Raw genomic sequence first — 14,074 nt, 5'->3', positions numbered from 1 at the left:
TTCTGGTTCACCTTTGTGTACTGTGGGGCCTGGCTCACGGTGGTGCCCAGTGAATGTTTGTTGAACTAGATTATGTGAACTCAGTTTAGTTCTGCTGCTGCTAAGTCGCTTCAGTTGTGTCCGACTCTGTGCGACTCCATAGACGGCAGCCCACCAGGCTCCCCAGTCCCTGGGATTCTCCAGGCAAGAACACTGGAGTGGGTTGCCATTTCCTTCTCCAGTGCATGAAAGTGAAAAGTGAAAGTGAAGTTGCTCAGTCGTGTCCTACTCTTAGCGACCCCATGGACTGCAGCCCACCAGGCTCCTCCATCCATAGGATCTTCCAGGCAAGAGCACTGGAGTGGGGTGCCATCGCCTTCTCCCCGGTTTAGTTCTAGCACATACTTGTTCTGGTGATTATTCTCCCTGCCCCCACCATCTGCCATTTCATTTTACTGCTGTTAATGGAGGTTTAATATTCTAATATTAATAATTCTATTTAATTCACCTTTCTATTTTGACATGCAGATCCAGTTTTATAACCTTCCTTCCAACAATTGGTAAGAACAGTCTTGATTCTGAATGGTTTCCGTGCTTGTGGCTGCTCATTTTAGCCTGTAACTGCCCACATCCAGTCTACGTTTTTTTGTTTAGATCATCTCTGACTTACCATCTTGCAGTGAGTGTGCAGACTGTCTTTTGGTGCTTCTGCTACTTCTGCAAATGGAAGGACCACGTGGGTGTGGAATTGTTTTGTTCTTGATCTTCTCCCTGGAGAATAGTTATGAAGGCCACGGTCTTAGCTTCTGGAATTCACTATTGCCATGGGGAATGCCCAGAGTCACCAGAGGTGACTCCATGGGACAGGACAGCCCCTAGGGGTGCAGCTAAGCTCTTGGGCTGAGGCCAGCAGTTGTCTGGTTGGACCTGGAGCGAGACTAGGGCCCGGTCCCAGGGAGCTGGGGTTAGTGGAAATGGCCCCACAGATCCCCAGCACACAGCCAGGGGGGCCAGAGTCATCAGAGTCGTGATGGTAGCAGCAGCAGTAGTAGCAGCAGCATGGGGAATGCCTGTTATCAGCGTAATGCTTTTTTCCTTTGTAAACATCCTTGCCTTTTATTTTGATACCTGTAGGATTTTAAAGTGCATTTCTTTAATTAAAAATTTAAATGCAATTCTTCTCCTTCTGCCTTCTTACTCAGAACTTTTTCCCCTAGGTGCTGCCTCCTTTCAGCTTCTTTCCGTCGTTTCCGCAGCTTCTCTCTCATCTGTTCTCCTGTCTGCCTTGAGCATGGATTTCCATTCTCCTGCCTCTCACGGTCATCTCCCTACGCTGGTCTCCCCTCTTTGCTCTTCACCAGGAGGGTCCCTGGTGTTGGCCCTTGTTGCCACTCTTGCTGCTCGTCTGCCGTCTGTGATGGTGGTCTGTGCTGGCTTACCTTGTGATGCTGTTGTTACTTACGTCTGTGGTTAGCTGAACTTGTTGTTCGTTTGGCTTTTACCTGTTTGGGGGTTTCTTTGATCCCCAACACTGCCTTCCTCCTCCTTTGGTGGAATTCTTTGCCGGACATGAGATGAAGGACTAGTCTGAGTGAACCGCCCTCTGCCAGATTCTTGGTATCTTCCAGTCATTTGTCCTAGCTCAGCTTGCCTTCCTGGAGGGGGGGCATAGCCTATTCCCATTGTGTTTTGTGGGACGACTTGAGGATTTATCTAAGATAAATGGAGATATCGGTATGTTCCCTCTGGGCAGAGCTGCAGCATGATACTGCGTGGGTAGCCCCGGTCCCTCCTTGACCCCTCCACCCTGTGCCAAGATAGAGCAGACAGTGGCTTGTTCCTTCCATCCCGACTGCGGGTGACAGCGAGTGCAGAAAGAGAACTAGCTTTGCGGATGGCTGGCTTGAAAGGAGGTTGCTCCTGCCAGGAATTGGCAGCGGGGGGATGGAGAGGGAGTCTTTCTTTCTGTTTGCTCTTTCTGTTTTTCCTCAGACACTTACCTGTCCATAATTTCCTGATAGAAATATCTCTCAGGATGTGACCCATCATTGCCAATATTTCTGAATTCCAAAGTGTCTGTCAGTTTGCATTTCTTTCTGTTTTCATTAGTATTTCAGCAGGGACAGAGGTGAGAGTGGAAGCCTCTGGCTTCAGCAGTTGCATCAGAAGCCAGGAGCTTTGGACTTGAGGTGGACATTCTTAGTGGACTTCTCCAGTGTATGTTTTTGCACACTTTTCCTTTCTTCAGCGAAAGTGCAGGTCACCCTCTAGGTCCCCTTCACCTGGTTCCTGTGATTAATGAAGCTGAGAGCAGGCCTCTGATCTTAATTCAAGAGGTTCATCAGAAACATTGCGATGTATTTACATTCGAACAAGTCTCTGTAATTTATTACTCATCTACAGCTTTCTTCTACTGTCTAATTGCAGAGTGGATTTCCTTGGTCATAGTAAATCGTTTAGAATAAGAGGAAGAAAAAATGAAAAGATGTTCTGAGTGGCCCCCATCTAAAGTAGATCGGATAATCCCCTAAAGAGATTCGTTAGACATTTTCCTCTTTTTCTGTTTTCATGTGCAGTCCATGAGTTGAAGGATTTAAAGTGCTGCTTAATCTGTAAGTGGCGTTTATCTTGAGTTTGAGTGTCTGCTCTGTGCTGGAACTCTGAAAGCCAAGTTAAAAAGGACCAGGTTCTTGTTCTTGAGAGGTAATGCGAGAATAAAGTTGGTGAGTGTGGGTGGATTTAATTCAGTGTAAGGGTGATTTTTTTTTTTAACTTTCTAATGTTTTCTTAAGTTTGCTTCCAAGTTTTATTTGGGAGCACTTGACAATCTGTCAAGTCTTCAGGAACCCACCATCCTACCTAGTATGCCTGCTGAAGTCTTAAGCTTAGTCAATGCAATAGTTAGGATTTAAGTGGTGTGATCTCTAGGAATTAGATCAACGGAACCCACCATCCTACCTAGTATGTCTACTGAAATCTTAAGCTTAGTCAGTGCAATCGTTAGGATTTAAGTGGTGTGATCTCTAGGAATTAGATCAACGTTTTCTCTGTATAGCGCTTAGAGCTCATGGACCTTTTAGGTAACTGGAGATTGGGAGCCATATTCTATTTCTCTCTGTTTTGTTAGTTAAAGGTATAGTGTATTTTAGGGGATTGTTATACGTTTTTAGAGTTCTGTTACTTCACTCGGTTTTAATTGGGTTAGTCCAGCAGGAATTGACGGCGCCATGGTGGCGTAAGAGGGTGCAGATGTAGAAGGTTCCCATGGGCGGGCGTTAGTGGAGTCGAGATGGTGCGGGCGAGCTGCCACCCGGCTCTGTCGCAGCCCCAGAGGCCTCTGTGACGTTTAGCAAATGTCTGCCCAAGCCAGACAGTGGTTCCTTAGATTAATTAAAGTAAGATCTAACCCCGATCTGGGGTTTTGATAAGACCCCAGGGCAGTTGAAGTTGGAATTGGCTGGTGTTCGACACTGTTCTCATGAAAATGACCATGGAACTGCTGTTACGGTTTCCTCTAAACTTCTGAATTTACCTTCTCACAAAGACGTGGCCTTCCAGCATTCCTGTTTGCTTTCTCTTTGTTTGGTTGATCCACAAGGCTTTGTTTTAATGGAAGACGAGGCCCTCCTTCCCTCGCTTCATCTTTCCCACTCTGTCTGGGGCACTGGTGACATCAGGGTTTGGTTCACAGACTGGTCCTCTCCTGTAAGTGGCCCGTTCTGGCAGGAGTTACAGAAAGAGGAGGTTGTTGGCTCTGTCCATAGTCAATGCAGGGTTGTTTTACATATTTTAATAGGAAATTTTACTGGCCACTGATACTTAGGTAAAATATAGTAAGAATGAATTACTAGAATAATAAAATGGAAATTAAGACACACGCAAAAATACAAGTCCCAGTATTTTATTCATTAAATTCAATGCTCAAAAAATTAATTGCTCTTAAAAAGTTTCTGAATACTTGTGTTTCTTTTCTGTGCTTATTGTAAAAGTGTGCTTATATCACCCCGAATCACTCTGCTCTGGTCCCTGTGATCCTGTGAAGAAAGGACCCGACACGCCTGCCCTGACTGAGGGCTGTGGTGTGCTGCTGTCCAGTCTCTCAGTCGTGCCCCCTCTCTGCAACCCCATGGGCTGCAGCACGCCAGGCTCCCCTTCCCTCCACTGAGCGTGCAGGTGGGTGAAGATGTGACGCGGCAGTGCGTCTGTGCACGCGTGTGCTCAGTCGTGTGTGACTCTATGACCCCATGGGCTGCAGCACGCCAGGCTCCCCTTTCCTCCACTGAGCGTGCAGATGGGCGAAGATGTGACGCAGCAGTGCGTCTGTGCACGCGTGTGCTCAGTCGTGTGTGACTCTATGACCCCATGGGCTGCAGCACGCCAGGCTCCCCTTCCCTCCACTGAGCGTGCAGATGGGCGAAGATGTGACGCGGCAGTGCGTCTGTGCACGCGTGTGCTCAGTCGTGTGTGACTCTATGACCCCATGGGCTGCAGCACACCAGGCTCCCCTTTCCTCCACTGAGCGTGCAGATGGGCGAAGATGTGACGCAGCAGTGCATCTGTGCACGCGTGTGCTCAGTCGTGTCCCCTCTCTGCAACCCCACGGACTGTAGCATGTCAGGCTCCCCTTTCCTCCACTGAGCGTGCAGATGGGCGAAGATGTGGCGCGGCAGTGCGTCTGTGCACGCGTGTGCTCAGTCGTGTGTGACTCTGTGACCCCATGGACTGTAGCCCGCCAGACTCCTCTGTCCATGGGATTCTCCAAGCAAGAATACTGGAGTGGGTTGCCATGCCTTCCTCCAGGGGATCTTCCCAACCCAGGGATCGAACCCACATCTCCTGATGCTCCTGCGTTGTAGGTGGATTCTTTACCACTGAGCTACCAGGGAAGCCCAAAGAGCCATCAAGGCTGCTCGTTATGACATTTGACAACACTTGGAATTGTGAGCAACTTATGACTTTTGTTTGGTATTCAAATTGCTCACTTAAAAGTATATTTACATTAATTCTTGTAGAGTCTGGTTAGAATGACTTCAGATTAAGGGAAACACACACACACATACACACGTATATAGATACATGTGTATGTATACATACCCAGTAAAGTTAAATTATTCTCCCCCTCCAAAACCATAATAAATGCACATATGATAACTAGCACCTGTCCACTTGGCCCCTGGAAACACAGGAGGCTTTTTGGTCTCAATTTAGTGTAGCTCATTTAGAACCCAAGCCCGGAGGGGGTTTCTGCATAGTTTCTGACAGGTACATGAGAATCAGCTGTGGATGTCTCTCCTTTCCCTCAGCCAGCGCTGGAGGTTCCTTGTACACACAGTGGTGTTCATCTCAGCATGATGTTGGCAGTAGCCTGCCACTGCAAGATTCTGAGAGCCTCTTAAATGCCTGTGACAAGACGACAGGTTAAATAAATTAGAGCTTATCCACACAACGGAATTTTATGTAAGCGTATAAACCCTCAAGAAGCTCTTTACATGTTGATGTGAAATGAGCTCCAGAGATACGGTTAAGTGGAGAGAGAGCAAGGCCCAGGGCAGTACCCACTGCGCACCTCTGCTTGTGTACAGAAAGGGAAGTGCGGTGCAGCAGTGATGACGTCTTTGCCTGTGTCCCTGTGTCTAGGGGAGGGCCTGGGTTGGCTGGGGTGTAGGGCTGAAGGGTGATGATACACTGCATACTCCTTTCACAGTTTGAGTTTTGTTCTGGGTGTACTGCTGATTAAAAAAAATAGTTGGAATAACACAGTCTGTTGGTGATTTTAAAAAGCAGATCTGAGGACATCATGGGAACAGCGCTACACGTGGGATGAGGTTAGGCAAAGCTGTCTCTGAGAGGACCACGCCGTTTCAGGAGAGACAACTGTTTCTCGAAGGGAAACCTAGCCCCGTTGAGAAGCGACCTGCTTCAGTGAGGAAGCTATAAGTATGCAGCGTTTGGTGAGCTTCCATCCGGCTGTCACAGGCACTAAGTGGTTTGGGACGTCAGTTTGCCATCTTACGTAGACTCGTGCATTCTGAAATAAATAGGAATGTCTGCTGTCCTTGCTTCTGTAAAGCTGAGAGAGCGAGCTTAAGAGCTACTCTGAGGCCACGGGGCAGGAGTGGGGGCCCAGGATTGGATCCAGCAGGTGGGATGAGAGAGCCCTGGTGCTGCTCAGCACCAGCATGGAGTGCCTGTGAATAGACACTGTTCGGAAGCTCTGTGACAATTCTGAGGAAGTAGCCAAGGACTAACCAAGACAGGACAGCGCACAGTCACAGCTCTTCAGCCTTCGTGTTTGTAGCAGGTGCTGCCCCAGCATCATCTTATCCTTGCACAGTTCAGTTCAGTTCAGTTCATTTGCTCAGTTGTGTCTGACTCTTTGCAACCTCATGAACCGCAGCACGCCAGGGCCCCCTGTTCATCACCAACTCCCGGAGTCCACCCAAACGTCCATTGAGTCGGTGATGTCAACCAACCATCTCATCCTCTGTCGTCCCCTTCTCTTCCTGCCTTCAGTCTTTCCCAGCATCAGGGTCTTTTCCAGTGAGTCAGCTCTTCGCATCAGGTGGCCGAAGAATTGGAGTTTTAGCTTCAGCATCAGTCCTTCCAATGAACATTCAGGGCTGATCTCCTTTAGGATGGACTGGTTGGATCTCCTTGCAGTCCAAAGGACTCTCAAGAGTCTTCTCCAACACCACACTTCAGAAGCATCAATTCTTCAGCGCTCAGCTTTCTTCATAGTCCAACTCTCATATCCATACATGACCACTGGAAAAACCATAGCCTTGACTAGATAGACTTTTGTTGGCAAAGTAATGTCTCTGCTTTTGAATATGCTATCTAGGTTGGTCATAACTTTCCTTCCAAGGAGTAAGCGTCTTTTAATTTCTTGGCTGTAATCACCATCTGCAGTGATTTTGGAGCCCAGAAAAATAAAGTCTGACACTATTTCCATTGTTTTCGCATCTATCTGCCATGAAGTGATGGGACCGGATGCCATGATCTTCGTTTTCTGAACGTTGAGCTTTAAGCCAACTTCTTGACTTTCCTCTTTCACTTTCATCAAGAGGCTCTTTAATTCTTCTTCACTTTCTGCCATAAGGGTGATGTCCTCTGTATATCTGAAGTTAGTGATATTTCTCCCGGCAATCTTGATTCCAGCCTGTGCTTCCTCCAGCCCAGCGTTTCTCATGATGTACTCTGCATAGAAGTTAAATAAGCAGGGTGACAATATCCTTGCACAACAAACCAACAATAGCAAAAGTAGCAGAATTGGAGCGAAATAGCTCCTGTCTTCAGACCGAGCTGACATCTCTGGTCCTACTAATGTTATTTGTCACATCTTACATGAACCCACAGTAGTCATCAGACAATGATAAAATGCCTACTGTGTGAATGCATGCTTGCCGGAAGCCATGGAATGTGCAGGGAGGTGTAGGCATAGTCCTGACCTCAGTGAACTCCTGTGGAAATGACTAACTTGGTAAATATTTCTTTTTTTTTTTTACCCTCTTGGGCACATGAGAAGTATGTTAATTATAAAACAGAGTGTTGCAGGATTCCAGTAGGAGGAATCTGCAAAGCTGGAGACGACATCCTTTCTGTGATTGATGAACACTGCCGGTTGTTGTTACAGTTTCTATTCTGCATAATCCTCTATTTATACATAAATTGATGCATAAAAGGGTGAAAAGAATATAATATCTTTTCCTAGTCTCAGTGCCAAGTTAACAGCCTTTGTTAGTCCCGTGTTGAAATTTGAGATGAGAAAAGGAGTGTATGCCTGGGGCTATGCTGAATTCCACAATAAATGAGTCCCCCAGAATTCAAGGAGCTTACACTTCAGTCAAAAGATAGACTTTGGTCTCTGTTCTAGGTGGGTAATAGTTATACATTCTGTTACTTTTCTAATGAAGATTAAAAAGTTGTAAAGTTGATTGACTCAATGCTTAATAGTGCTAGATGAAAAGAAACTACTTATGGTTACCATTTAAAAAAAAAAGATGAGAGAGGGAGGATCAAACTCTTTAATCCATTGACAATGCCGCCTCTGCAAGAGGCACCTCCGTTAAACGAGGAAGGATGGATTGAGAGTATTTTTAGGACAGACATAATAGACAGCAGGATTTTATTCCTGCAACTGAATATTCCTTCAAATAATTTGCTTAACTGCAACTGGGTATATATACAGTTTTTTCTTTGCTAGTAGAAAACTTGGTAGAAAGAATCTAGGTTATTTTCTTATTAGGAAGAAACTTAGATTTAACTAATCTTAGTTCTGTGAAACTTCAGGTTTTAAGTGTCTCAGAAGGAAAAAAAAAAAAAAAGTACCAGGTTTTAAAGTTGTAAATACCTTCCAGAAGTCACTTACCTTTATTCGTTCTGTGGGAGGCAGGGTCCTACGTTGGCTCAAGATCCCTGCTCCTGTTGTGTATACCCTGTGTGACACCTACACTCAGTGCAGGTGAATGAGACCCATGAATGTGAGGAGGTGTCACTCCCCAGACTGTGTGACATTTATATGAGACTTTGTCCTGGCAGACTGGGGAGAGATTCTCCTGCTGACTTCGAAGTAAGCTGTTATGTTGTGATGGCCACTTGGCTAGGACCTGAGGGTGACCCCTCGCCTACAGTCAGCAAAAAACGGAAAATGGGGACTTCAGTCCTACAGCCATAAGGAACTCTGTCACCATCCTGAATGGGCCTGGATGAGGACCCTGAGCCTCAGGTGAGAGCACAGTGCTGCCAGGTCCTTGACTGTGACCCTGTAAGACCCCGAGCAGAGAACAGCTCCGCGTGCGGTCTCCTGACCCGTGGAAACGGTATGCAGTACTTTTGTGTTGCTTTAAGCCACTGTTTGTGATAGTTTGTTACTCAGCAAAAGCACAGTAACACAGTTTAAAAATTTATATGTACTTTGTTGTTTCATCTTTTACAAAATTGCCCAGAGTGAATTCCTGGTGATAACTTAATATCAAAAGAAACTGTTCCTTATCTGCTTTTGTGACTGAGGCATTTGCTGTAAATTTCTATTTTCTAGGCTATACAAGTTTATGTACTCTAGAGCAAAGAGATATGTTACCCATTTGGGGTGGAAATTTTAAAGAAAGTAGACAGCACACTTCTCCATTATCTTAAACAGAGTATAGCAGCAGAACAGCCATAATAATATAATGTAATATAATATAATCCTTGTCGTGGCCGGGCTTGTTCTGAGCATTGATATGAACCATGACAGGTCACTGGGAAAGGGAGATGACACCTCGCCAGGGCTGGAAAATGGTTTGTACTTGGACTGATTGGGGGAATGATCGAACCTTTGTCCCCTGCATTGCACAGCGGACTCTTAACCACTGAACCTCCAGGGAAGTCCCTGTAAAACTCCTTCTCAGCCCGTGGAGAACACCAATCCAGGCAGTTGGCCTGATGGGGCCTTTGACTGGTGCTGGGGAGCCTGCACTGAGGGTGGGATGATGGGCCACGTGGTATAGATAGTATTTAACTGTGGAAGACACTGCTGGTTCCCAAAGTAGATTGCATCTGATTGACAATATGTAAATGGCTTTGTAGTGAATGAAGGACGAGGATTTTACAGTCTGGATTTTGTGATGGTTAGAAAAAGGTTGTTTGCTTGCTTTTGACTCTGTCGATTATAAGAAGTTAGATGTTGGTAGATAAGTGGTGGGCATGGCATTTACTAGCAAAAATAATTGAAGTATGTGATTGGTAAATGTCACGTGTGTACTTTTTATTACTTTGAACAGACCAGATCAGGAAACACAATTTATTTTTTATCTTGAATTTCATGTTTGCTTGAATAATTCTATAACCTTAGCCACATGTTTTACTTGTAAAATGCTTTTCATATGTAATTTCTCTTTCACAAGTGGGTTGGGTTTCATATTTTAATAAACTGTTGGGGCCTGTGCAGGCAGTGTTCAAATTCTTGATTGGGCTTTTGAAAGTCCTCCTCTTGCATAATCTGAGTGAATGTGCCCTTTTGATTTACTGTGTAATTTATCTTACTAAAGGTATAATTAATAATGTTTCCAAGTGTAATGTATCACTTACAGGAATACTTGTGTGAAATATTGTTGACCATAAAAGAGTATTTATACAACCAAGACATACACATATATTCCTGCTAAATTGACTGAGGGAGGAGGTGCTGGTCTTTTGGGATTGGTGTCCATGTAAAGTTATGATGTGAAGGACGTGAACTCTCATAGGGTGGGATTTGAGTGGCAGACCAGTTGAAAAGTATTAACTCCTTGGATTCCTGGAGGGGGGTTAATCTAGTTCCTCATTAAGTACCTGGTCACATCTCTCTGCACTGGCCTCTCCTTCCTCGTCCTTGACTTTACTGCATGGCCAGGGCAGAAACTCACCTCTGTACCAATGTGTGCGCTTGACATGGTGTATGGAGCTGTCCAGACAGACTCACTGGGTTTTGGTGAGTAGGGTGGATATTAAGTTACTAGACAAAAGAGGTGTGCAAGCTCTCTTCTCCATAAAAAGCAGGTTTTATTATGAACTAGGAGAAGTGGTGAGCCATTCCCTGGGGATGTCTTTACTGAGTTACCAGGATGCTTGAAGTGAGCACCTCCTCGAAGGAGATTGTGGGAAGCCAGAAGTTGGCCCCTTTCTTTTTTCTTTTGTTCTCCTCCTCCTCTTCCTCCTCTCTCTCTCTCTCTCTCTCTCTCTCTCTCTCTCTCTCCCCCCCGCCCTCGGTTTCTTTCTTCCATTTTTCTGTATTTCCTTTTGATACCGACACTGAGACAAGCAAAATTTTGCACGAAGTCCTGCTGAAATTAACTTTTCACTGATTGGAGACTGCCTCCTCTTTTCTTTTTTTTTTTTTTAAATCTCTCTACTTTATGTGACAGAATGATACAAAGAAGCTTGCAAACTTGAGGATCTTTGCTTTAATACTGGTTGATTTCCTGCTTAATTAAGAGCTAGGCATCCAGATGCCATGTGACATCACAACTTGATGCAGAGGCACCCTTACTAGTTCTTGGTTCTTACACAGAGTTTTAACTGTTATTTTCAAGAGTGTAGTCATGATGCCTGTGGAGGATGGTAAATTCTCCCGAAAGCATCCATCGGTCTTTCAGGTGTGACTTCTGCTGATGAAAGGGTGACTGAGAGTTCCTTTAGCTTCTGGACACCTGAAGACTGTCCTTCTTTTTGTTTGTTTGGCTCGTGTTTGTTTTCTCCCCAGTTTTACTGGAGTGTAATTGACTCAGGAACATCGCATCAGTTTCAGGTGTACAAATGGTTTTGTATCTGTGTACAATGCCAAGTGACCACCACAGTAGATTTGGTTTTCATCCATCATCTCACTTGGGTACACATTTTTTTTCTTGTAATGAGAGTTTTAAGATTTACCCTATTAGAAATTTTGATTATATGATGCAGTGTTAACTTTAGACACCAGGCTTCACACTACACCCCTATAGCATGTGCACTGGTGTTTTCTAACCGTGAGTGCACACCTTTTGACCACTGTCACCCGTTTCACCTCACCCCCCACCCCCGTCTCTGGCAACCACCGGCCTGATCTCTGTATCTGTTACTTGGGTTCATTTAGATTCAACTTCTGGATGAGATCATACAGTGTTTATCTTTTTCTGACTTATTTCACTTAGCATAATGCCCTCAAGGTCCATTCTTACTGTTGCAGATGGCAGAATTTCCTTCCTGTTTTGGCCAGCTGGAGAAGGCAGTGGCAACCCAATCCAGTGTTCTTGCCTGGAGAATCCCAGGGACGGGAGCCTGGTGGCCTGCCATCTATGGGGTTGCACGAAGTCGGACACGACTGACATGATTTAGCAGTAGCCGTAGCAGTCCATTTTGTGTGTGTGTCTGTGTGTGTGTATCACATTTTCTTTATCCATTCATGGGCTGATGTGGCATTTTGGTTGTTTCCCTATCTTGGCAGTTATAAATAATACTGCAGTGAATATAGATACTGCAGATGTTTCTTTAAAACCCTGTTTTCATTTCCTTCAGAGAAATACCCCAACGTGGAATTGCTGGATCATATGGTAGTTCTGTTTTTAATTTTTTGAGAAACCTCCTCAAAAAAGTACTGTTTTCCATAGTGGCTGTACCAATTTACATTCCCACGAATAGTGCACAAGGGTTCACTTTTCTTCACATCTTCACCAGCACTTGTTTCTTTTTGATAATAGCCGTTCTAATGAGTGGGAGGTGATGTCATGGAGGTTTTGGTTTACGGTTCCCTGGTGATTAGTGATGTTGAGCACCTTTTCATGTAATAGTCCTGCCTTAGCTGTGGTTTTGCTTTCTAAAGTTTTAGTACCTGTGGTCAGCCTCAGTCTGAAAATATTAAAGGGACAATTCCAGACTGAAGCAGTTCGTAAGTTTTAAACTACATGCACTTGTTAGCAGCATTGTGGATTCTTGAGCTTTTGCTTTTGTTGCCTTTGCTTTTGATTGTCATGTCCCCAAAAAATCATGCCAAGACTGATGTTAAGGAGCTTACCCTCAGTGTTTTCCTCTAGGAGTTTTGTGGTTTTAGGACTTATGTTTGTCTTTAGAATTTATTTTTGTGTGTGTTGTAAAGTATGGGGTTAGTTTTATTTTTTACATGTGACTGTCCAGTTTTCCCAACACCATTTAGTGAAGAGACTGTCTTTTCCCCATTGCATATTCTTGGCACCTTTATCATAAGTTAACCACTTGTGTGTGGGTTTATAATGGGCTTTCTCTTCTGTTCTGTTGATCTCTGTGTGTGTTCTTATGCCAGTATCATACTGTTTTGATTCCTATAGCTTTGTAATATAGTTTGATGTCGGGGAGCATAGAGCCTTCTTTAGTTTTGTTCTTTTTCAAGATTGCTTTGGCTGTTCAGTCTTTTGTGGTTCCATACAACTTTTAGGATTTTTTTTTTTCTATTTCTGTGAAAAATGCCATTGGAATTTTGATAGGAATTGCATTGCACCTGGAAGATCACTTTGAGTGGAATGGCCTGTAAATTTTGACTATTTTTCCATTCCATAAGCATGGAATATCTCTTCATTTATTTGTATCTTCAGTTTTTTCATTAATAGTTTTCAGTGTACAGGTCCTTTACCTCCTTTGTTAAATTTATCCTTAGTTATTTTGTTCTTTTTGTTGCAAGGTAAATGTCATAGTTTTCTTAATTTCTCTTTCTGAAAGTTTGTTACTAGGGTATTGAAATGTGACTTATTTTTGTATATTGTTCTTGTGCCCTGAAACTTTTTATTAACTATATCTTTTTTTTTTTTTTGGTGGAGTTTTGAGTTTTCTATATATAATATGTCATTTGCACATAAAGACAGTTTTATTTCTTCCTATCCAGTTTGGATGCCTTTTCTTTCTTTTTCCTTGTCTTGTTCCTGATCTTGGAGGGAAGCTATCAGCTTTTCATTACTCAGTATGTTAACTGTGGGCAGATTTTCTATATTAGGGCTTTTGGAGAAATGGTCTCTGGGCTTTCAGTTTGCGTGGTGCATTTTTGTTTTATCATTTTAGAATTCTATCTTCAGAATGTTATACAACGTACAGTAAAACTTGGCCTTGGAGATTACTTGAGATTATTTTAAAAATATTTTAAATAAGATAAATTGGAATAAATTGTTTAAATTTCATATGGAAGTATATTCCTTCTCTTTATTATCCGCATTGTATTATTATAAGTGTGTTTGTCTTAGAAAATTGGGAAAGTGAAAAAGTGTAAAGAAAAAACTGCCCAGAGACAATAATCTCTGTTTCTAATTTGCATGAGACATCTCTCCTAGGCTCAGTATCTCCTTGTCTTTCCCATCTACCTCAATACATGTATTGCATTTATAATATAGTCTATATTTGTAAGTATATAATGTATATATTAGACACACAAACCCTGCCATGGACTGCCAAAATTTGTTTGTTGAAACCCTGATTCCCAGTGTGACTATATTTGGAGGTAAGGCCTTTAGAAGGATATTAAGGAAAGGATAATGAGGTCATAAGGATGGGACCCGAATCCAGTTGGCCTGTGGCCTTATCTCTCTCTCTCTCTCCTGCATTGTGCGCACACACCCAGGAAAGGCCGTGAAAGCACTTA

The 14,074-nt window shown here is 43.8% G+C and overlaps 1 protein-coding gene and 1 long non-coding RNA gene across 7 annotated transcripts in view; both read left to right on the top strand.

Moving 5' to 3' along the window:
• Positions 1–14,074, top strand: part of KIF16B (kinesin family member 16B) — a 300,304-nt gene that overhangs the window by 118,781 nt on the left and 167,449 nt on the right. The window lies entirely within an intron of this gene.
• LOC132657546 (uncharacterized) overlaps positions 1–14,074 on the top strand; it is a 31,740-nt gene that overhangs the window by 16,231 nt on the left and 1,435 nt on the right. Inside the window, exon 1 of the long non-coding RNA XR_009595898.1 lies at positions 1–14,074. This exon is cut by the window's left edge and continues 16,231 nt beyond it. This is a non-coding gene — a long non-coding RNA (uncharacterized LOC132657546).

The sequence above is a fragment of the Ovis aries genome, chromosome 13 (assembly GCF_016772045.2).
Source record: "Ovis aries strain OAR_USU_Benz2616 breed Rambouillet chromosome 13, ARS-UI_Ramb_v3.0, whole genome shotgun sequence".
Classification (NCBI taxonomy): Eukaryota; Metazoa; Chordata; class Mammalia; order Artiodactyla; family Bovidae; genus Ovis; species Ovis aries.
The sequence above is the reverse complement of the archived record's forward strand: the minus strand, read 5'-3'. Positions and strand labels throughout refer to the sequence as shown.